Source organism: Phragmites australis, chromosome 1, assembly GCF_958298935.1.
Source record: "Phragmites australis chromosome 1, lpPhrAust1.1, whole genome shotgun sequence".
Taxonomy (NCBI): Eukaryota; Viridiplantae; Streptophyta; class Magnoliopsida; order Poales; family Poaceae; genus Phragmites; species Phragmites australis.
The window spans coordinates 12,371,305-12,396,607 of record NC_084921.1 but is presented as its reverse complement, the minus strand read 5'-3'; the positions used below and the strand labels follow the sequence as shown (position 1 = coordinate 12,396,607).

At 52.9% G+C, this 25,303-nt stretch overlaps 1 pseudogene; it reads left to right on the top strand.

Annotated features, from left to right (window-relative positions):
* LOC133931185 (protein argonaute 4A-like) overlaps positions 1-25,303 on the top strand; it is a 58,898-nt pseudogene that overhangs the window by 706 nt on the left and 32,889 nt on the right.

Below are 25,303 nucleotides of genomic sequence, written 5' to 3'. Positions count from 1 at the left end.
TGCAAAACTTATCTCGATTTCAGGACTGCGACAACTAGGACCCCTGGAGAAAATGGCAGTCCAGGGGGAAGTGGCATGAAAAGAGTGAAACGGCCGATGCAGGCAAAGACCTTCAAAGTGGAGTTGTCCTTAGAAGGAACGGTTCTGATGAGTGCAATTACTCTGGTCCTGTGAGGTCAAGAATCTGATAACTACCAGGAAGCTCTTCGGATTCTTGACATCATACTGAGGCAAAATTCTGCAAAACAGTAAGTAATTATTTTTGTTAATACTAGTTCTATAAAATACTTTGTTAAGAACTCCTGTCGAAGAGATATCTTTGTTATAGACAGAAACTCCTTGCTTCACTGCATCTTTGTTCTTGTCGTCTGCAGGGGTTGCCTTCTGGTTCGACAATCCTTCTACGACAGCCCTCCCAATTTCGTCAAGTTGGTGGTGGTGTTGTGGGTTGTTCAGGATATCATTCCATCTTTCGACCGACTCAAAGTGGGCTTTCACTTAATGTTGGTATGTTTGCCATCAAGAGGCTCAATTTTGCATGATACTACTTGTGATCAGATTATTGCTAAACAGTATATGACAAAGTGATAGTGCATTACACACAACATTTTTCAATTGGTACAGATGTGTCTACGATTACTATTGTGCAACCAGGGCCTGTCATTGATTTCCTGAAGTCCAACCAGAATATCAATGACACTCGCAGAATTGGCTGGAGCAAAGTAAGTTATGGCCTTGGTGCTGCTCATTTCCCCCTTCAATTAATGTGCTAGTCCTAAACAATAATTAGTCCACCACATTACTTCGATGCTCAAGTGTTGCTCATCATTGATAACTTTTTTTTGGCAAAGCGCACATTGAAGAATTTGAGGATCAGAACCGCTCACTCCAAATCTGAATTCAAAATTGCTGGCTTGAGTGAGAAGTCTTGCTATGAATAGACGTGAGACAATCATATTCTTGGAATTGATGCTTGGGAAGAAAGGGCACCTTGAGGTTATTTAACACATCTCATTCTTGATCCAGGTTCCCGCTGAAGCAAAGAAACACATCTCATTCGGGCCAGCAGTGCAAACCAATGGGGGGGTTGTTAATTTTTCTTTGCGCTGCAATGCTCGGGTCCTTGCTTAACACATCATTCAATGTGGGAACGCTAAGGGAATGGTAGGTTCATGTTTCTTTCTCACACAATCTCGCACATTTTTCTGGCAAGTTCTAGTACTGATCAGCCAGGTTAATTTGCAGCAAATAGACTGTGAAGACGCGGTGATTGAGGAGAGACCTGAAATGAGACGGTGTTGGGGGATGATTCATGACAATGTATTTAGGGTATACTGGACGATGGACGTGTGAATTCGCGTCTCTTGTGGGTATGTATCGGATGAACTCAGGGACGTCAGAAATTATCTAGGTTTAGGACTCCTTTGAGATAATAGCTCTATGTCATATATATTTTCTTATGAGTATATGAACTTGTTATCGAATCGCCCCTCTATATGCCCGATTCTTTGTAGGACAGAGATTGACAATTAGGGGGGGGGGGAGGGGGTTGAATAGACGTCTCACCAAATTCCTTCGAATCGGATGACCTTCTCCTCTGTTCTATCCAACTGTGAGGAACTGTGACATCCAAGAGGGTAGGGTAAATTAGGATATTTAAAAACTTAAATTAAATTAGCTCTAAACACTTCACAAGATAAACATATCTCAATTTCTATCTAAAAGTACTCTAGATTTTATGCCATGTCTTAAAAAGAGTCTAAGCTTACATATATTGTTATACATCCACTCAACTTAGCACAAATTCACAACTAGTACAAGAAAATGTAATAAACATATAAGTGAAACTCAATTACTATTATTATCTTACAAAATGATATGTGATGGAACTGTAACAAATATAAGATAGAATATGTACAACTGTAACTTTCCCTCACATAATGCCATAGGGATGACATATTCCAAGCTCTTTCCTCAAATAGTCAAATCTTGTAGCATCTAGAGGCTTGGTGAAAATATCGGCTATCGATGTAGCTTAACTCAATATCTTCTTTCTCATTGTGGTCTCTCAATAAGTGAAATCTCATATCTATATGTTTGGTTTTAGAGTATTAGACTAGGTTATTAGTAGGACTTTTGGCACTAGTGTTATCACATAAAAGTGATACACTCTTGAAGTCTATCCTAAAATCCCTCAAAGTAGTAACTTGCAAGAGAAACAAAGGGAACTAAAATAAGGAGACTAGAAGGAGATGAACATAAACTCATACAAGAAAATCAATTTCATTAAGCGCAAAGGCCAGCCATAATTTAGACAGATTATAAAGTATTTTTCTCTCACAAAAGCTCTAACCTATTACAAAGGCTAAGTCTATCTTCTTATCTCCTTCAAAACCCATCATTAAGCTCTCAAATGGCTGGCTCAAAACTCTCCTATAGCTCTACCCCTCTATTTATAGGCCTAAGGAGGTGACTTAACTCTTAAGTTTCATTGTTCCAAAATACCTCTCGTTTACAATGGCATCCTACCTACCACCGGAGTATTTTGGTCTATTTTTTGTTCCGTCCATCAAACGACTGTGACACCTTCACGATTTAGCTTCGTCTCGACGCTAGCTTCGCGATGATGCCACATGCGCTCTATTCCTCCACGGTTTTGAGGTCAATCCACGAAACTGCCTCGCACGCTTCTCAAAGCACGACTCACTGCTGCTTACTTTGACCCCAAGCAAACATCCTGATGTCGACCCGTGTACTCCGTCTTGCGATCTTGACTGCCGGCAAGTCTATCCCATTCTCGATCCCTTGGGCCGTCTTGTCACTTGCATTGACATCCATTTCGCTTGACTTTGTCACCAATCGTCTTCATCATTTCTTTCATGCTTTGCTTGACCTCCATGTACATAGCTAAGATCACTTTTGACTCCGTCTGACCTCCTTGATCATCCGGCACCAAACTTCCCGCTTGGCCCTGATCATTCTGCCGTCGACCATCAAGTTGCATTCATTACCTGCACATCATTAGACATGCAAATATGTTTTTCCAAACCTCCAAAAAATATCTCCAATTAGCTCAACATCAAAATCCCTATCGAAGAACCAAATTCATGAAAAATTGTGAACATCGGGTGTTCCGATGTGTACCCATCTCTGAACACCAGATCATCCGGTGTATGTACACTGATTTCTCTGCTGAAAGCCTTTTGGAAAACCCTCCGGTAAAACCTCCGGTTTGTACCAAGCTCATCACCGGATTATCTAGTGAGTACATCTGCATCAGATCCCATTTCGCATCCTCTCTGATAAAAGGTCTAGTGTGTACTGAGCTCCATTGTCGGACCATCCGGTGGGTTGAACTCTTGACACCAAAAACATACATCTCTGGAAAATACTCCAGTGCTCACATCCTCTGAACACCGGACCATCCGGTGCATAGTTCAAGTTTTGCTTTAGTATAGAAAAAGCTCCGGTGTGCACTGCCTCTGATTATCGGACTATCTGGTGTGCACTATCTCTGATTACCGGACTATTCGGTGTGTACAATATTTTACACACCGGATCATCCGGTGAGTACAGTTTCTTTAGAAACAGAGTAAGCACGCCAAATCCAATATCATCCGACTCGGGTTAGTTATGAACAAGAACAAACATCAACAAACTCTTGCTAACTAAGTTCAACTCAACTTGAACATTGTCAATGGCTCATCATCAATATAAACTAAGACACTTATCCACTTAATTTCTTATTTTTATCTTTTTATATACTGAGAAAAAGATATACATACAAACGGACCGTACCAAAACACAGACAGACTTAGTCTTGACGTAGCCTAGCTAACCCTAACTCATCGTAATGGTGGGTACGCATGCCCATGCGATCCTGATCCTGCACGCCCTGTCACGCTCACCTGGTGCCGTCACGTCACTTGTGACACCGTCCATAGCATGTTTGATCAGATAATGGAAGGGTTTCCCAGCAAACCCCCAACTTTTATCCTCTGTGTTCTTCCTGACAAGAACTGTAACATTTATGGTTCGCTCTACTGGCCCAGATTTGCAAAATGACAACAGGCTTACAATGCCTTTATCTAGCATCGTCCAAATCTTTCTTATTCTTGTTCTTGCCAGGGCCATGAAAGCGGAAATGCCTTGCAGAATTCGGTATCGTCACTCAATGCTTGACGTCTCCTGAGACAATTAAGGATCAGTACCTTCCCAATGCGCTGCTGAAGATAATTGCAAAGGTATTACGCATTAGCATCATTGACAGTGTTCATGTTTCTCCGTCTTTGTCCTGAATTGTGCCTTGTTTTTTTTCTTTTTTTGTGAATCAGCTTGGGGGGTTAAATTCATTATGCTAATGGAAGCAAATCCTGCCATTCCTTTGGTGTCAAGGGCTCCAACCATCATCTTCGGTATGGATGTTTCCCATGGTTCACCAGGACGGTGTTGCCATGTATTGTTGCTGTAAGTAACAGAGTTTGCACCGATTATGAATGTACTACATACAGTGTCTGAAACTTAGTCGTATCTGATGCACGGTGGTTTTGATGTTAATTTACTTAGGTTGTTAGCTCCTGTGTGTGCTCAGTCACCCAGGCTCGAAATGATCGACTCCTTGTTCAAGTCAGAAGGAGACAATGATCATGGCCTCATTACTCATTAGGTGAATAATTTCTTTTTGGCTTTGACCAAAACTCAAATTCAATGATTTTGGGTATGTCTTCCTGTGATGCTTCCTCATTTCAGGGAGTTACTAATTGACTTCTGGAGGAAGTCTAATCAGTGAAAACCAGAACAAATTATCATTTTCAGGTTGGCAGTCCTTTTGAAATCAATATTTGCGAATTTCAATAGTGGATTTTGCAATCTAAGCAGGAGAAATGCTTCTTTCATCCAACAATGAAAATAAATCTTGGGTTCCAGATGAATTCCAGCTGGAAATAATCTACCCCTTGGTTGGATCCTATCTGCAGGAGCTATGCATTTGACTTGCCGTGTGAGCTATGCATTTAGCGGGCTGATTATGGACGCCGGATTTTTTAAATTTGGCACTCCAGATTGTTACATGACATGATGGTAGCCTCTTGTTGGTTAGTGATGAGCCTGGGCTGATTAATTGGGCTAAGGTCGAATTGTTTTGGTAATTTTTGTTTTCTGGTAATTGGGCTAAGGTCCAATTGTTTTGGTAATTTTTATTTTCTGGTAATTGGGCTAAGGTCCAATTGACTTTATTAACATATTTTTGTAATTTTGATTAACAAAAAATATATTTAAAAATTGTGACATGTGAGGCTGCAACCCATCCATGCTATAGTTCCTCTCTAAATAGATAAACGTCAGCTCTGCACTCTGCAGCTACTAACAACGACCCTGTTGTATGTGAAAGATAAAACCTATCTCCTTTCGGAAAAAAATATCGATTAACATGATTACTGCTCATACAACACTTAAATGTCTGGGGAATAATTAGCTAACGTTCATAATTTCCAAGAGAAGGCAAATTAAGAGAAAAAAATACAGATTAGCTCGTTGGGAGATTTTTTTCCAACCAAAGGACATGGGTGGTTTGGATATTACAAACCTCTTGGCCAAAAATATTTGTCTCCTCAGCAAATGATTTTTCAAGCTCTTTAATGAGGACGGGGTGTGGTAAAAACTACTCAGAAATAAGTATCTAGGTTCCAAGATCCTCACACAAGCTCAGGGCAAACTAGATGATTCATATTTTTGTCTGGCCTTATGAAGATAAAAAAGGAATTTCTAAAATGAGATTTGTTTTATATACAGGATAGGAGGTAGACTCGATTGTAGAATGATACTTGGTTGGGTAATAGTCCATTAAGTATGTAGTTTTCATTTCTATATAATATTGTGAGGCACAAGCAATCCACTGTCGCGGAAGTCATGCGAAGTTTTCCTCTTAACTTATCTTTCCGACGACTAATTATGAGTGATAAACTAATTGAATGACAAAATTTAACCTTACAATTAGTTCATACAAATCTCTCTAATGAGAGAGACACGTTCAAGTAAGATCCAAATCGAAGTGGACTATTTTCAGTCTATTTCATGTATAAGTAAAAGATGAATCAACTCACTACGAATTCTCACAAGTGGCTATGGAAACTAAAACTCTCTTTAAAATAAAGATTTTTCTATAGTATATAGGTTATGGGGTTATCTTGATCAAAGATAATTTAGCAAAAAGAAATTAGGAATAAAGTATGAAGTGTTGCTTTTATAATTTACAATGAAAATATTCAACATCTTTTTCATCTTTCCTAGCCAAGACCACTGGCAAATTATCGGAATAGTTTTGGTATTAATAGAACTAGGAATATAGCTCAAATTATAGGTAATTGGTTACATAGGAGGGAATAAAGAGAAAGAACAGAATCTTAGGGCTTACAATTCGAAGCTGAAATAAACAGACAGCTTTTGGTTATAGTTTTTTAAAATTTGTTGGTTGGATTGTGGGAATCTGAGAAGCTGATTTTTCTCAGCTTTTCATAGATTATGAAAGTCCATTTTACTAAACTGTTCATTAATTTTTTTTTAGAATCTACAATCTAAAAGCTTTTCACAATCCAGCTTTTTACAATCTAGCTTTTCACAATCCAGCTTTTTACAATCCAGCTTTTCACAATCCAGTTTTTCACAATCCAGCTTCTATAAGCTGCTTTTCAGAATTTGTAGCTAAAACAAACATGTCCTTAGTCGAGGTGGCCACTATTTTTTAGGCTATCTGATTTTGTCGTAATGATATTGTGTTTAATAAAAAACTAAATATGTCATTTATGTAGGTAATATTCAGGGGAACCTTCTGGCTAAGGTTCTGTAGACTACTATAAAAAGAGGATCAAAGGGAAAATGTGTTGAAGTTGTGTCACGCTATGGACGTGATGACAATAGAAATCTTCGCAAAGCATGAATGTCGTTCTAGTTACAGAATAGATGCATAATATTTTTATTTATTCTTTACTTTCTTATTGTTGTTGGTTATTAACCAAAATTTTATAATAATGACAGTAGCTGTATGCACCCTCGATGAAAAAGCTAAATATTTTCCATTTTCTAAAAAATGTCCTCAACTCAAAACACCGTGCCTGAGCTGAAAACAGGTTCGAGAGGAAAATTTCTCTATAAAAGGTCAGTCTGGGTTGTCGTTTCCTGGGTCACACGCACAAGCGGTCTCATCATCCATCCGTGCTGTTCTGTTCCTTCCATCGATCGGTCCGTTCTCCCTCGTGTCGGCATGGCCACACACACTGCATCGATAAATGGTACAGAGATCGGAGCGCTCGGTTTGTTTTTTGGAAGGACTACGGGAGCGCTCGTTGATATTACTCTAACCATTATAATGCGTATGAAATATTGCGAACATACAGTGTTGCTAAAATGTTTAATACTGTGGGTTTCTCGTTTGAAGCCGATCTCAACTGCGAACTCGATAACTCGGGACAATGCAAGTTTACTGAAAATTTCGAGTGTGGTACATTGGTGACTGTAGCCGATCTAAGCTCAACATATAAAAATCAGTAGCATATAAAAATCCTTGAAACAGCCCCAAACACAGAGACTAACATCAAGTGCTACTACATGCCTCTTACCTTCATTTTTCCATTGCCTAAACTGTTGTGCAAGTTTTTACTGAACTATAAAATACTATCTAACATGTAATATGAGCGTCTAAGTCTTTTTACAAGATATTATAAATGAATAGCCAGCACAAATAACAATACAATGGTTCACAGTTTGCTGCAACCATACTTATCTCAGTACAATGATAACACAGTTCGTGTTCAATAGGTTGTATGAGCATACCTTGCCACGCTCGTTGGTCCCACTAGGATTGAGCTGCTCCACCTTCCTCACAAGCACCGCAAACTTGCTAACTGCATCCGTGATAATCTTCATGTGGTTGATCAAAACCTTATCCGACCTCGTCATCATGGTCGGCTTCCTATAAGTGTTGAAGTACTTTGCGATCCTACCCCAATATGTATCCTTCAACTGATCTGTTCCAACCGCAGGATCCTGGCTCACGTTTAACCATGCTGACATGAGTAGCTCATCCTCCTTGTCTGTCCACTTTGTTCGGTCTGTCTTTGGCTCCGCCTTCTTCTTCCTCTTGGAGGTGGTCACCTTCTTCCTTCCCTTCTCCTCGCTACCCAAGCTGAATTGACCCATCTCCTCATGCGGCACAGGAGTGTCCGCAACCATGAACTGGGACATGTCTGTCGGAGGATGAACTCCTGTCGCAGGGATCCCGAGAGACCCCTTTTTAGAGATTCGGCCGGAGGGATGATCCTGAATGAGTTTGTCTGGGAAATAAAATGGGAACGGGAAATAAATGCAGTGGCTGATGGTGAGAGATGATCGTCCTAGTGCGAGAGAGATGGGTGCACCGGGGTTTAGACAGGTTCGGGCCGCACGGGGGCGTAACACCCTACTCCTGTGTGTGTGTTATATCTCTTCTTGAAGGGAATTCTTCAAGGATATATCTGTTACAGGAGTGAGCTACCTACAGAGAGCTTGAGGCTCTCGTGTTCTAGCTTGACTTTAGCTTGTTTGTGATGTTCTTCGCCTTTTGATCTGGGCTTCCTTGCCTTGTTTTCCTTGTTTTCCCGTCTGTCTACCGAGAGCTCTCTCTTCTTCTTGAGTTCTCCATCCTTTCCTTTTATAGGTGCGCCGACCTTGACTTATCCAGAATGGGAAAGAGGGGGCGCAAATACCAAGGCACCACGAAGAAAGGCGTCATCATTCCGTCTTGGCGAAGTGACAGGGACGGTGGAAAATTACGGCGTGCATCCGACCACCCGCCACTGTGGATGTCCTCCGGCGCCATTAAGAGGGCCCACCGGGCAGCCACAGAAGTGCCAGGTGCGCCCACCCTGTCTTGTTCTTCTGCCAGGGCAGGGTGGCAGGCGGAGCGCTTCGATTTTAGCAACGTTATCCCGAGGCACCTGGGTGAAACGGGACGGGACCCGTGCATTAAATGGACCCACGCCCCCCGGCCAGAGCATGGCAGGGTCTGACACTGGGGCGTGGGCAGCTGAGAATGTCAGGATGTCAGGATGTCAGGCCGCGCGTGCCTATTAAATGCGGCATTCGCGTCTTTGACTGGCTGACACCCCGGCGAGGGGACCCTTTGGGTCGTCGAAAGATCTTGCGCGAACCTTCGGGGAACCGAGTCCTCGGGGGCTGCCACGTGCAGCCCCGAGCACTCTCTCCCGAGCACTCTGGTGAGACCTTCGGGGAACCGAGTCCTCGGGGGCTGCCACGTGCAGCCCCGAACACTCTCTCCCGAGCACTCTGGTGAGACCTTCGGGGAACCGAGTCCTCGGGGGCTGCCACGTGCAGCCCCGAGCACTCTCTCCCGAGCACTCTGGTGAGACCTTCGGGGAACCGAGTCCTCGGGGGCTGCCACGTGCAGCCCCGAGCACTCTCTCCCAAGCACTTGGCTGTTTGGATCATCGGGGGACTACAGTACTCGAGGGTAGGCGAGAACCCTTCCGAGCACTTCCTTCTGAGCACTTCCTTCCCGGTACTTGGACCCTGCGGATCATCGGGGAACTGGGGTGCTCGGGAACCAGAGGCGGCGGCCCCGAGCACCTTCTCCTGGGATTTAGCTTCTTCTTATCTTGCAGGGTGGTGACGCGTGGCGGATGGCCGGCCCGGTCTCGGGACTCAGGGACCCCTGGTTCCTGATACACCGACAGTAGCCCCCGGGCCCATTGGTAGGCGACGGGACGGAGACGGCGGATGGGCCCTTCGTCGCGGCCGAGGCCGAGGCTAGTGTAGACGCCATGTGGCAGGCTTTCGAGAGGTGGTTTTTACGGACCCAGACCTCAAGTACGCCCCAACGGGAAAATGAGTGGACGCGTGTCCACACAACTTCCGAAGGGTATGATGACCGTACGAGCGGCACGCGCGGTCGCCACGCAGATCGAGGAAAATTTGCCTGGCGGTTGCGCAGATTCGCCTGGCGGTTGCGCCGAACGAGGCGACGCTTCGCCGAGCGAACCGTTTCGGCGGCAGTTTTTGAACCTTCGAGATATAAAAGGGGATATGATCGGTCCGTCCCCCTCTTTACGCTTTCTTGCTCTTGCGCTCTTGCCTTCTGTGTGCTCCGAAGCCCTTAGGAAATTCTCAGGCGACTGAAGCACTCTTCCTTCTCTCTCTTTCCACCACCAAAACACCTTTCATTCTTGTCGAGATGACGAGGGTTGGAGGAGGACGCCGGGACAAGGCTTTGGACAGCATCTTGCCGGAGTCTCGTCTGAGGAACAAGGAGAAGGCGGACAAGATCAGGAAACTGCTGGTGCTGGAGGGGCAAGAAGGTGCCGTGGTGGTGACGCCGGCGACGACCGTCCCAGGGCGGATCGTCCTCTTCACCTCCTTTGTGGCGGCGGGGTTGGTGCCGCCATTCTCCACCTTCTTCCTGCAAGTGCTGGAGACATACGGCATTCAACTGGTGCACCTAAGCCCCAACTCCGTGGTGGTGTTGGCGGTCTTCGCGCATCTCTGCGAAATGTTCGTGGGGGTGGCGCCGTCGGCGTCGCTGCTTCGCCATTTCTTCGTCCTTCGGCCGGTGGGGAAGAAGAGGGGGCACTCCACGGCGGACGTCGCGGGGTGCTGCAACCTTCGGCTCTGGGACGGCCTGGGGGATCATTACATTCCCCAGGTGCTGCGCAGCAAGTGGGAGGAGTGGCGACAGGACTGGTTCTTCGTCGATGTCGACCCCCACGAGTGCCTCGAGCTGCCAGAGGCGGCGGCGGAACCTCGGCGATCGACGTGGGAGGCGCCGCCGCCAGAAGACGCGAGGCTGAAGCCGGTGTTGGAGCGCATCTGGGAGTTGCGCGAGTCCGGGCTGACCTCCGTCATGGTGGTTGTGGACTTCCTGCGCCGTCGGCTGGCGCCTCTGCGAGAGCGGGCCCGGCCGAGCTGGTTCTATACCGGGCCGGAGGACATCACCAGGACCCAGATCGGCGCGAGCTGGGATCTGGGGCCGGCGGAACTGCGGGGGATGACAAGGGTGATCACCGGAACGGAGGACATGGGCCGGACGGAGCTCCCGTGGTCGGAGATGGCGCTCTGTGCCAACCCCAACCGGGTGGCCATTATGGCGGGGCTGCCGGAGTTCGACGCCCAGGGGCCTGTGGACCGGCCAAGAAGCCGGAGTCCCGAGGCCTCCGAACTCCCCGGGCTGGAGGAGCTACTTGGCGAGGAGGTCGCTGGCAGCTCGGCACGGGCTGGCGAAGGGGTCGCCGCAGGCAGCAGCCGCCGTGCCAGGGAGGAGGGCGCCACTGAAGTCGTCGAGGAGGTGGCACCGGGAGATCGGGGAAAGCGTCCCCGAGCCCTGATCCTAGTGCCAGACTCTCCGCCATCGCCAACGGCAGCGGCGGCATTCCCGGTGCTGGAGCCGCGGCTGGTGCGGATGGGGCGCGCGCCGGCGCCCGCGACCCGTACGGCGGAACCCGAGACCCGTGCGGCGGCACCCGAGGCCCACGCAGCGGTTGAGCCGAGCCCCCAGCGGAAGAGGCGGCGGGAGGAGTCCGGACCGACGGCGCCGGACCCGGACATTAGGCTCCCAGCGGCCAAATGGCAGTACCGGTGAGTCTCCTTTCTTGTTTTTTCCTGTGTATTTCTGGCCCGAACTAAACTTTGGCATTTTTCATCTGTCTCCCGTAGGCCGGCCGCAGGTGCTACTGCGACGGAGAAGGCGCGGGCGCCGAGACCAGAGCCGATCCCGCCTGCAGCTCCGACGGAGGCGGGCACCGGAACGGTGGAGGCGCCAATCGTCGTGGCGGCCAGCGGGAGAGAGGCGGAGGCGGCGGCCGAGAGGAGGACGGAGCAACCGTCTGGATCCTTGGCGCCGGCGGAACCTACCCCGGGCGCGGAAAGCCCGGGGCGGATGACGGTGGAGGTGGATGTTTTGCCGGGGCTGGCGGACAGGGTGGCCGATGCGGAGATGCGGCCGCCGTCCGAGTCTTCGGTGCCGGCGGAGCCTACCCCGGGCAGGCAGAGCCCGGGGCAGATGACAGTGGAGGGCCCTGCAGAGAGCTCGGCCCCCCTGGAGGCACTCTGCGGAGAGGCCTGGGCCCCTCCGGCGCCCGGCCAGCCTGCCGACCCTTTCCTGGCAGCCATCGAAGGCGTCCAAGTAGCGGTCGGGCGGCTGGGCGCAGCGGTGAACGCCAAGGAGGGGGAGCTTGAGGCCGAGCGTGCCCGCCTTGCGTTGGAGAAGGCGCAGCTGGCGGGCGCCCAGGAGGAGGCCCGTGCGGCGGCCGCGCGGGAGCAGAAGCTCCTAGAAGATATCCGCGCGGAAGCCGCGCGGGAACAAGAAATTTTGAAGGCCGCGCGGGCAGGAGCCGCGCGGGAACGAGAAGATGCCGCCCGCCTGGCTGAGGCGTCGAAGCAGCAAGCTGCCGAGGCCCTTGCAAGGATGGGGCAGGCGCAGGAGAGGGAGGTAGCAGTCGCAGCCCGGGAGCAGGCAGCGGAGGAGCGGCAAGCCGAGCTGACCCGCCGGGAGGGCGCGGCCGAGAAGACGCACGCCGACCTCCAGTGCTGGGAAGACGACCTCTGGAAGATCAGGGAAGAGATCAACCGCTGGGAGGAGGAGGTCTCCCTTCGGGAGGTGGACAATCAGTTGTCGGCGTCGGATCTCGGCGCCCGGGAGGATTCGGTGGCCCAGCAGGAGGACGTGCTGGCCCGGCGGGAAGGGGAGATGAGGCGCCGAGAAGACGAACTGAGTCGTCGAGAGGGCGAGGCTGCTGCGGCGGCAGCCGCCGCTGCTACCAGGGCGGAGGAGAACGCGAAGCACGAGGCGGAACTAACCGCCCGTGAACGCGCCTTATCCGAGATGGTGGCCAAGACGAAGCAGGCTGCCGGCTCCGCAGCAGTCGGCGGTTCTTCCAGTCCGGTCGGGGACCAGGGACTTGAGGCGCAGCTGCGGGCCGCCAAGGAGAAGCTCGAGACTACTTTTGTCTCGCGGGTCAACCTGGAGCATATGCTGGAAGACATACTCCGGCGGATGCGGCGGGCCGTAGAGAAGGGTGGTCTCGGACGGCTCGTTGAAGACCAGAAGGGCGACGGCCCCGCACGACAAGTGTTGGGGCTGCAGCAGGTCTGCGAGCGCCTTGAGGCACTGCCTTGGGCGGTTCAGGAGCTTGCCGCCCGGGAGGGACGTGGCTTGGCGCATGCAGTGGCCGAGCACGTCCTGGCCTGCTACCGAAGCAGGGACCCGAACTTCCCGCTGGAGCCGGCGCGGGAGGGAGTGGTCGAGGCTGAGGGAGAGGCCGCCCGGGTAGCGGTCCGAAGTACCGCCGCCGTGGTGGCGGCCGGCTTCAGGCCAGAGGTGCCGCCGCCGCCAGCCCCCGGGGACGACTCAGAGGATTCAGCTGACGCCTCCGCCGCCGACTAGATCTTTTGTAGCTTTTTTCTTTTGTCGTCTTGATGAATGTAAATATAGGAGTGAACCCTAGAAAAAATGCCTTGTATATGTCTTGTAAATATTAATGGTAGCTTTTCCTTGGGCTCGCAACTCCAATTTCTCTGAGTGCTTGATGCTTCTTCTGGTGTTTCACCTTGAAGCCCCGGGGAGTACTCAGTCGGGCCATTCCCGACCTTCCCGTCCCCGAGAACGGAGTTGTCCCGATCGCTATTGCTGGCGCAGTTGGCCTTCGAGCTCTCGCGAGTCCGCATTGCCTAAGTTAAGAAACAAAGACACAGACTTCCCTGCCCGGGAGATAGATCGATCCCGCTCGGAACACACCGTGCTTAGTGAACACTTTTTTCACTTTGCGACCACTCAGTTAGTAGAAGGGAGACGCGTGCGGGCGAGAATGTGACCAAGAGTCCTCGCGGTCCGGTGGTGCCCGGGCTTAAAACGGGCCGGACCGAGCACTGACAGTCTGCCCTCGAGGCCTGAGCTCCGGACTACTCGAGCAGCTCGAGCGATAGGATTACCTAGGGCACCCGAGGACTCGGTAGTGCTCGGGGTCCTTAAAAGCGGACCGAACACCACGACCACCACGAAGGGCTTCGGTCAGACATCACCGCACGCGCGGTACTCATTTCTACAAACCGCTCTGTCGTTCTGGGAAAAGGTAGACACGCGGCAGGGTTTTTGCGTGCGAGGAGACCACCTCGCCGAACAGATTAAAGCGCGAGAGCCCCCGAGAACGACTCGGGAACATAAATTTACTGGAAGCAGACTTGACTGAATATAACCACTCACCGGACAGCTGTTGGCCTTCCGGCCAACCGATCCAGGAGGGGTGTGCTTCCAAGCTCAGGTGCCCGGGGACTTGATTCTTTCAACGGAGCGCCCGAGTGCCCAGAGTCATACGATGCTCCTAGGGTTGGGTGATCTCGACCACCCATGCCTAAGTGGTAGGACCACCCGAGGACCCTTGGGGTCGACCAAAGACCGGGGCATTGAAGCCCTTGCGGCCGAACTGCTCGCGATTGCCAGCCTGTGACTTAAGAGAGAATATAGAATTTCTTTGTCTGGTGCGCTCTGTTAGTACGGTACTTGCTATAGACTGCCCTCATTTTCGACCCGAGACCTCTCGAACACCCAAACCGGCGGACAAGAGCGGGCAGAGGCATAACCCAGAGATCCTATGGTTCGGTGGCGCCCGGGTATGACAGACCAGACCAAGCACCGACAGCCCGCTCCGGGGGCCCGAGCTCCGGACTACTCGAGCAGCTCGAGCGATGGGATTACCCAGAGCACCCCGAAACTTGGCAGTGCCCGGGAGCCTGTCACGACACCGAACACCACAGCCTACCATGCCGGACGTAAGTCAGCGACGACTGTTCGCATACATACCGATTGGGATTCTTTTATCAGCGGGGAAAAAAGAGAGAGCGAACTTTTTCTCGCACAACTGAGCACCTCACCAGACAGATTAAACATACGGAATCCAGAAAAAATATTTCGACATAGCGATTGCTCATTGAAATACTGAATCTACAATATTTACAGGGTTGGGCGACAGCGACTTACCCAAGGGGCGGAGCCCTCGGACTGCTTGGGCGGGGAGAAGCCCCCGGCCTTGCTGACCTGAGCCGCGAGCACGACCATCTACGGGTAGAAGCGTCGAAGATGCTCGATGTTCCACGGATTCGGGAGTGGCTGTCCTTCCTCCGTCGCCAACCTGAAAGAACCTGCCTGCGGGACCGCGATCACGGTTAAGGGACCTTCCCACATAGGGGACAGCTTATTCATTCCTTCGCGCGACTGGACGCGTCGGAGAACTAGGTCCCCCACCTCGAGAGACCGGGCTCGAACATGGCGGAGATGATAACGCCGCAGACTCTGCTGGTATCGAGCCGCACGGACGGCGGCACGTCGCCGGTGCTCTTCCAGGTAGTCCACGTCGTCGCGCCTTTGCTGTTCCTGCTCACCCTCAGAGTACGCATGCACTCGAGGGGAGCCCAGAGTGAGCTCGGAGGGGAGGACTGCCTCGGCGCCATAGACGAGGAAGAACGGAGTCTCCCCGGTGGCACGGCTTGGCGTAGTCCGATTAGCCCACAGCACGGCTGGCAGCTCGTCCACCCATCCCTTCCCGTGCTTAGCGAGCACGTTATAGGTCCGGGTTTTGAGGCCCTTCAGTATCTCCGCGTTGGCGCGCTCGACCTGCCCGTTACTCCGAGGATGAGCGACGGAAGCGAAGCAAAGCTTGATGCCGAGATCTTCGCAATAGTCCCTGAATAGGGCACTAGTGAACTGGGTGCCGTTGTCGGTGATGATCCGGTTCGGGACGCCAAAGCGGCTGGTGATGCCGCGGATAAACTGGAGCGCCGTGTTCTTGGTCACCTTGATGACTGGGACTGCCTCTGGCCACTTGGTAAACTTGTCGATGGCAACATATAGTTATGCATAACCCCCGATTGCTCGGGGGAATGGACCCAGAATGTCCAAACCCCAGACCGCGAAAGGCCACGACAGGGGAATGGTATGAAGAGCCTGAGCTGGCTGGTGAATCTGCTTTGCGTGGAACTGGCACGCCCTGCAGCGCCGAACCAGCTCGGAAGCATCCTGGAGAGCTGTAGGCCAGTAGAAACCTTGCCGGAAGGCCTTCCCGACCAGCGTGCGGAACGATGAATGGCCACCGCACTCGCCCTCGTGGACCTCAGCGAGAAGATCGCCGCCTTCTGCCTGGGAGATGCATTTCAGGAGTACACCTCCTGCGCTACGCCGGTAGAGATCCCCATCTACTATGGCATAGCGTCTGGACTGCCGAGCAACTCTTTCGGCAGACGCCTCATCCCTGGGTAGGAACTTTTCTTTCAAGTACCCTCGGATGTCAGACATCCACGAGGCATCTTGAGAACATTCGGTGAGCACAGCGCACTCGCCGGACGGCGGCACCCTGACGGGGCTTCCCACTGAGGGCACCGCCGGGGTCCCCTGAATTGAGTTCGAGGTTTCCCCTTCATCCTGTTCGGCAGGCAGGACGGAAGGCCGTGCGAGTCTTTCTTCAAAGACTCCGGCAGGGACGCGCGCACGTGAGGAGGCCAGGCGGGAGAGCTCGTCGGCCAGAGCGTTGTCGCGGCGAGGGATATGTCGCAATTCGAGGCCATCGAAGCGTCTCTCGAGTTTCCTGACTGCAGCCACGTACACAGCCATTTGAGGATCCGTGCACTGGTACTCCTTAGACACCTGGTTGACGACCAGTTGGGAGTCCCCTTTGACCAGGAGGCGACGAATCCTGAGCCCCACCGCAGCCCGGAGGCCAGCGATGAGACCTTCATATTCCGCCATGTTGTTGGATGCGCGGAACTGTAACTACACGACGTACCGGAGCTCTTCACCTGTTGGGGAGGTGAGAACCACTCCGGCCCCTGCGCCTTTCAGCGAGAGGGAGCCATCAAAGTGCATGACCCAGTACCCGGGCGCGTCGTGCCCGGGATAGGCAGAGATCTCTTCTGGGACGACGCAGGGGACGGGCGTCCACTCTGCCAAGAAGTCAGAGAGCGCCTGGCTTTTGATTGCCTGGCGACTGACGAAGTGTAAGTCGAACTCCGCCAGCTCTACTGCCCATTTGACAACGCGCCCGGTGCCTTCCCGGTTCCGTAGAATGGGCCCCAGTGGATACGTGGTAACCACCGAGACCTTGTGCGCCTGGAAGTAGTGGCGCAGCTTCCGGGAAGCGACGAGCACGGCATAGAGCAGCTTCTGCGCCTGGGGATATCTTGTCTTGGCTTCCCGGAGGACTTCGCTGACGAAGTACACCGGTCGCTGTACCCGGCGAGCCCGGACGGCGGCTCCACCCGGAGTGCTGCCGCAGCCCCCAGGCTTGGCGGCACGGTCAGGGCTGGCCGGGCACGTGGGCTCGACTCCTTGGCTGGGAGGAGCAGTATGCTCGGGCTCGACCCCTTGCCCAGGGGGAGCCGCGAGGACAAGTGAGTGGTCGGGGGCCTCTGGGAGCTGGGACCCAGCACCCGGCCCCGAACACTCGTCGCGCTTCACCACCAGCACTATGCTCATGACCTGAGGAGTGGTCGAAACGTAGAGTAGTAGGGGCTCACCTTGAGAGGGAGCCACCAACACGGGTGGCGAAGTAAGGTACTTCTTTAAGTCACGGAAGGCCTGCTCGGCCTCCGGCGTCCAGTCAAAACGACCGGATTTCTTCAGAAGCTTGAAGAGGGGGAGCCCTCGCTCCCCGAGCTTGGAGATGAAGCGCCCGAGGGCTGCCATGCAGCCGGCGAGACGCTAGACCTCCTTGAGTCGAACCGGGGGTCGCATCTGCTCGATGGCCCGGATCTTCTCTGGGTTGACCTCGATCCCTCGGCCAGAGACCAAGAAACCAAGGAGCTTGCCCGCCGGCACCCCGAAGACACACTTCTCCGGGTTGAGCTTGAGGCGGGTAGAGCGGAGACTGTTGAAAGTCTCGGCAAGGTCCTCGAGCAGGGTGACGCGGTCTCGAGTTTTGACCACGAGATCGTCGATGTAAGCTTCGACGTTGCGGCCAACCTGCGAGTTAAGGGTAATACGAATAGCGCGCTGGAAGGAGGATCCAGCGTTGCGCAGGCCGAAAGGCATTGACATGTAGCAATAAGTCCCCATCGGAGTGGTAAAAGCAGTTTTTTCCTCGTCCCCTACGGCCATGCGAATCTGGTGATACCCAGAGTTTGCATCTAGAAAGCATAAAAGACCGCATCCCGCAGTTGCATCTATAATTTGATCAATGCGAGGTAAGGGGAAGGGATCTTTAGGGCAAGCCTTATTTAGGTCGGTGTAGTCCACGCACATGCGGAGCTTGCCGTTGGCCTTCGGGACGATGACTGGATTTGCGAGCCAGTCGGGGTGGAGGACTTCTCGGATAAATCCAGCGTCGAGGAGCTTGCTGACCTGCCCGCGGATAAACTCCTGGCGCTCAGGCGCCTGCCGCCGGACCTTCTGCTTCACCGGGCGGGCGTCCGGACGCACCGCCAAGTGATGCTCGATCACCTCCCTAGGGATCCCGGGCATGTCGGACGGTTGCCAGGCAAACACGTCGGCGTTAGCCCGGAGGAAGGCGACGAGCGCGCTTTCCTATTTGCCGCCCAGGTCGCCGCCGATACGGACGACCTGGGTAGCGTCTTTGCCCACCACGACCTCCTTTGTTGGAACAGAGGTGTCGGCGGTGAGTCGGGGTTTGGATGAAGAGGGTCCCAGGCCCCCTGTAGAGCCATCGACCTCGGCCTGCGCTGAGACCAGAGCCATGTATGACTGTTCAGCGCAGGAGACGACGCCGCCAGAATCGGCGATCACAGAGATGGAGCCTGCGGGGCCGGGCATCTTAACCGTAAGGTATGCATAATGCACGGCCATCATAAACTTGGCGAGCGCCGGACGCCCGAGGATGGCGTTGTAGGGGAGAGGGAGCTCCGCGACATCGAAGAGGACACACTCCGTGCGGAAGTTGTCCCGGCTCCCGAACGTCACGGGCAACTCGACCTGCCCGAGGGGCAGGGAGTGCCCGGGGGTCACTCCGCAGAAGGGGAGCAATGGCTTTAGGCGTCGGGAGGACACCTGCAGCATCTCGAAAGCCTCCTTAGAGAGGAGGTTGAGGCCGGCACCACCGTCGATCAGCACTCTGCAGACCTTAACATTGCAGATAGTGGGAGACACTACCAGGGGTAGCCGTCCCACGGCTGCAGTACTGGCGGGGTGACCAGCCATGTTGAACGTGATCGGAGCATCCGACCACCTCAGGGACCTTGCGGCCTGCTCGCTCGGGGTTGCCGAGCACACCTCGCGTCGCATGACCTTGATGCCACGGCGTGAGCAGGGTGTGTAGGCGCCCCCGTCGATGAAGGCGACGGTGTGCTCGGGCTCCTGGAAGCCGAGCTCGGCGTCGTCGGGGGCGACCTCAGTATCGCCTCTTCCGCGGGACTCATCGCGCTCCCTCTGGCGCTGCTCCACGAGTCCTTTGACCGTACGACACTCCGTGAGGTCGTGCCATCTGGTCTGGTGTATGGGACACCATTTACCTGGCTCGGGCCCCGCGGGAGCGGGGGCCCTCGCTGGAGCAGGAGCTTGGCCGGGGGCCGAGGCTCTTGCTGGAGCCGGTGCCCTAGCTGGAGCCGGGGCCCTCGTGGGCACGGAGGCCCGAGGAGGAGCCCGAGCAGGGGCCCTGACGGGGCGTCGGTCGACACCCGGCCGGCGCTCTTGTCGGTGTTCGGGCTCTTGCGGCACCCTGTGAGCGGGGACCTAGGTTGGCTCAACGGGAGCGGCCTCGCGCTTCCTTCTCTTCTTCTTTTCCCGCTTGTCGGAGCGGGAAGAACTTGGCTGGTCAGAGGCGGGGCGAGGAGCATGCCACGCCCTGGCCTCCGCAGCCTTGGCGCACTTATCGGCCAGTGCGAAGAGTTCCGCAGTGGTCTCGATCTCGTGCGTACCTAGCTTTTCGAGCATCCGCTTATCGCGGACACCCTGCCGGAAAGCAACAATAACAGCATGGGGGGCCACTCGCGGAATGGTGTTGCGAACCTGGCTGAAGCGCTGTATAAAGCGCCGTAGCGTCTCCCCTTCCTGCTGTTGGACGGCGTGAAGGTCGCACTCCAAACCGGGGCGCGTAAACGTGCCCTGAAAGTTGGCCATAAACTGGTGGCACAGGTCATCCCAGGAGCTAATAGACCCTGGGGGTAAGTTCATAAGCCAAGAGCGGGCGGAGCCCCTCAAGGCAACATGAAAATAGTTTGCCATCACCTTTTCGCTGCCTCCGGCCGCTTGGACGGCCGTCGTGTAGATTTGGAGGAACTCGACAGGGTCAATGGATCCGTCATACTTCTCCGGCAGCTCGGGGCGGAACTTGGAAGGCCACCTGACCCGACGGAGCTCGGTGGTGAAGGCACGGCAGCCGGTGCCGTACCCTGCAGCACGAGTAGGGGTCCTTGGTGGCGAGTGGCGGCGAGCCGGGGATCCCCGGTGGCCTTGGGCCGGGAGAGAGGAAGCCTGGTCCTCTGCCCCGACCCCCTGCCGGATCTCCCGCTGACGCTCGAGAGTAACTCAGGCATCCTCGTGGCCCCTCCACTCGTCAAGGCGCAAACGAAGGTCCCGGGCTTCAGACACGGCCAGGGGGACGACACTCCGCCTGGAGACCCCTCGGCCCGTGCGGGTGTTGCCCGTTGAGGAGCCAGCTCTGGCGGCACCATGCTGGGAAGTGGTGCGAGGACTCCCGGCCTGCACCCGGCGACGAGCTGTGCCGACCAAGGCGACGACATCTTGGATCCACCGACCTTCCGGAGTGTTCGACGTGGCCTGAACGGGCGGGTGCCTGAGGAGAGCATGCGCTGCAAGCAGCGCGCTCCCTGGGCCGGCTTCGCTGAATGCGATCCTGCGCCGAGGTGGCACCCGACGTGGTCCAGAGGCGAACCTAGCGGCTGGGGTCCCGACCACCTGCTGGGGGTCGGAAAATGCGTCGGCAGCGGCGGCGGCGGCCCTGATGGGCCCAGCGCCTTGAGCGGGAAAAACCGCGCACGTGGATGGCGACTGCTGCTGGTACGCAGCAGCGACTGGGCTCTCTCTGGCGTCGGGCAGCGCTCCATCACTGGAAGTGGAGCCGGAACGCTGGAGACGGTGCCCACCAGCCATCTTTTTCTGTGGGAAAAAAGCGAAACAAACAAATCCAGGGATATTCCCCCCTACCTGGCGCGCCAGCTGTCGGAGGATGAACTCCTGTCGCAGGGATCCCGAGAGACCCCTTTTTAGAGATTCGGCCGGGGGATGATCCTGAATGAGTTTGTCTGGGAAATAAAATGGGAACGGGAAATAAATGCAGTGGCTGATGGTGAGAGATGATCGTCCTAGTGCGAGAGAGATGGGTGCACCGGGGTTTAGACAGGTTCGGGCCGCACGAGGGCGTAACACCCTACTCCTGTGTGTGTGTTATATCTCTTCTTGAAGGGAATTCTTCAAGGATATATCTGTTACAGGAGTGAGCTACCTACAGAGAGCTTGAGGCTCTCGTGTTCTAGCTTGGCTTTAGCTTGTTTGTGATGTTCTTCGCCTTTTGATCTGGGCTCCCTTGCCTTGTTTTCCTTGTTTTCCCATCTGTCTACCGAGAGCTCTCTCTTCTTCTTGAGTTCTCCATCCTTTCCTTTTATAGGCGCGCCGACCTTGACTTATCCAGAATGGGAAAGAGGGGGCGCAAATACCAAGGCGCCACGAAGAAAGGCGTCATCATTCCGTCTTGGCGAAGTGACAGGGACGGTGGAAAATTGCGGCGTGCATCCGACCACCCGCCACTGTGGATGTCCTCCGGCGCCATTAAGAGGGCCCACCGGGCAGCCACAGAAGTGCCAGGTGCGCCCACCCTGTCTTGTTCTTCTGCCAGGGCAGGGTGGCAGGCGGAGCGCTTCGATTTTAGCAACGTTATCCCGAGGCACCTGGGTGAAACGGGATGGGACCCGTGCATTAAATGGACCCACGCCCCCCGGCCAGAGCATGGCAGGGTCTGACACTGGGGCGTGGGCAGCTGAGAATGTCAGGATGTCAGGATGTCAGGCCGCGCGTGCCTATTAAATGCGGCATTCGCGTCTTTGACTGGCTGACACCCCGGCGAGGGGACCCTTTGGGTCATCGAACGATCTTGCGCGAACCTTCGGGGAACCGAGTCCTCGGGGGCTGCCACGTGCAGCCCCGAGCACTCTGGTGAGACCTTCGGGGAACCGAGTCATCGGGGGCTGCCACGTGCAGCCCCGAGCACTCTCTCCCGAGCACTCTGGTGAGACCTTTGGGGAACCGAGTCCTCGGGGGCTGCCACGTGAAGCCCCGAGCACTCTGGTGAGACCTTCGGGGAACCGAGTCCTCGGGGGCTGCCACGTGCAGCCCCGAGCACTCTCTCCCGAGCACGGGGGAAACCTTCGGGGAACCGAGTCCTCGGGGGCTGCCACGTGCAGCCCCGAGCACTCTCTCCCGAGCACTTGGCTGTTTGGATCATCGGGGGACTACAGTACTCGAGGGTAGGCGAGAACCCTTCCGAGCACTTCCTTCCGAGCACTTCCTTCCCGGTACTTGGACCCTGCGGATCATCGGGGAACTAGGGTGCTCGGGAACCAGAGGCGGCGGCCCCGAGCATCTTCTCCCGGGACTTAGCTTCTTCTTATCTTGCAGGGTGGTGACGCGTGGCGGATGGCCGGCCCGGTCTCGGGACTCAGGGACCCCTGGTTCCTGATACACCGACAATGTCCGAGGGAGGTGCCACAGCAAATGGACCCCCCGGCATCTGCGGCCCTGGCCATGTCATCCGATCAAATCCATCCTGAAGTATACTCTCGTAAACGGATCCATGGAGCCCCTGCACATCATAAGAAAAAGGAAGGTGAACATGCAACTCTATGGATGATTCATTTGAACTCTATAAAGACTTGCAACTGAATGCACATTAGTGTTGCAAATATTTGGAAAAAATGTCACAACTTAAAGGAAAACAGGAAAACAGTTCCTGCCAGCAAAGGAGTAGTAGTGACTACTGCACAACTACTAATCTACATATATTTACATAGCAAAGAAGTTTTTACAAAAAATCAGAACACACATCAGTAGTTTAATTCCAGCTTGAACCATATTGTAAGAAGAGTACCATGAACACACATCAATAGTTTAGGAGATTGAAACCATATGTGTACAAAAAATCATTTGTAACATCATTTAAGCAAACCATTTTAGACCTAAAATGATACAACTAGTTCAATCTACCTACCACATATTATCTCAATTTCCTATTTTCAAAGCACAACTATTAAGTGCCACTAATGCAGTGATACTTCAATGCATTTCAGTGCCAATTCCAAACTGATTACTTGATCTTATACACTATCAAACTCACAACTTGTTCTTAAAGTTCAGTGCCACTTTCAAACTGATAACATGCTTATATACACTGCTCTTCGAAGCTATCTATATACTTCCATGATGAAGCTATCTACATACACTGCCCTCTAAAGGTATCTATATATACTATATATTTACAACATGATACTTCACTGCAATATGGTCTTAACACTTGAGTGGCACTTTCAAACTACTAAGAGAGGGATACCTACACTTGATCAATTCAAGATAACAACACATGACAAAAGCATAACACATGCAGCTTCATAGTTCATACATTGCATGCAGTTTCATAGTTCATACATTGCATACTAAACCAACTCTTGACTACATAAACCTAAAATAGTATACAACCATCGCAACAATAATACCAAAGGGATGTTCTCCACTAATCAACACCATTTCACACAACAACCGAACTCCCAAAATATCAAAATGCATGTTCTCCACTAATCGACACCATTTCACACTTCTGCTAACAAATAGCCGACCCGATTACAGCATCCACGAACAATCTGATTCAATCACCATGCCATCGTCCGTACTGGAACACAGAACGTTATTCGAGCTACAGTCAGCAGGAAGGACGTCGTCGTCAATGTCCTTGGATCCCGATGCTTCATTGTTAACGGCCACGCTGCTACTATCGGGCAAACCAACATGGTTAGGCACGACAGTAACCTGCAGTGCATCCTCGACTTGGAAAACAAGTTGCTCCAAATCCGCCGCAATGGAGTCGACCTCCAACAGCGCCATGTTTAGCTCCACAGCAGCAGGGGTGCTGTCCGAACTCAAGTTGTCGTTTGCAACCTTCTTTAACATGGCAGTCGCCTCCTGCACATTATCCTACATCTTCGACACAAGTGCGACAAGCGCTACGACATCCATCTACAATACGGAGCAAGGGATTTCATGAGCACGCAAGACCAGCGAAGCGATTGCCGAGGTCGCCGTCGCACGGTGGCGATACGCACCCAGTCCTATGTATATGTGCACTGAATGGAACGGCGTCGTGTTGTCGGCCAGCGGAGCCCGGATTTAGATCCTTGACTTCACACCGTTTAAAGTCAGGGTAGTGTAGCATAACTTCAAACACAAGTGGGATCAGTGCTGACCTGGGGGGGGGGGGGCGAGCGGGGAAGCTGCCCCGGGCCCCCGATTCCTAGGGGCCCCTCCCCATGTATGTACAAGGTAGGTACATGAAACGTATTTTCACCGTATACTCATGTCAGACAGGTAAATCGACTCGTCAGTCAGCGCTGTGCGCATCGCGAGAGTCTGCGCGAGACTGCGACTCCTCATTTTGGCAAGTTCCCATCAATACTGTTTGCGACTCCTCGCGGCTCGCGCTCGTCTATTCTCGTTTTGCATTGCATCTGCATCGTATCTCGACTCTCGTCTTGTACTCGTTTAGGGCCCCGTGGAACGGCGACTGGGAGACTCGAAGACTGTGCTGCCGCGCTGGCTACCGGCGACCACAGACGTACGACGCTACCACGGCAACACGCCGACCGCCGGGACAACAATACTCCAATAGTCCATCATGTGTACGTGCCTGTGAGTTAGTCTGAAACTCTGAATTGTGAATTGCAAATTTGCAATCACCGATCACCCTTTTTCAATTCCCAAATCCCCATGATCGCATATTTGCATGTATCTCTGACTCATGTTTGTCTGTTCATGTTACATAGCACAACAAGTCAGCAAGGAGGGAGTTCGATCAGCCAATCTCATCTCTCGTGCAGCGTAGGAATCATGAACAGACCACTATAGCAACCAGGTATTAAACTATTCATAATTGATTGGGGTTTAGACTTTAGTATACAGACGTTTTGATCTATCATAAAGACTGTTAAAGAGGTCAAATATTTTTCTGTTATCCTTGATTGTACCCTAGATGTGAGTCATAAAAAACAAATGAGTTTGTTGGTTCGATATGTTAATATGTCTAGTGGCAAAATTGAGGAGTAC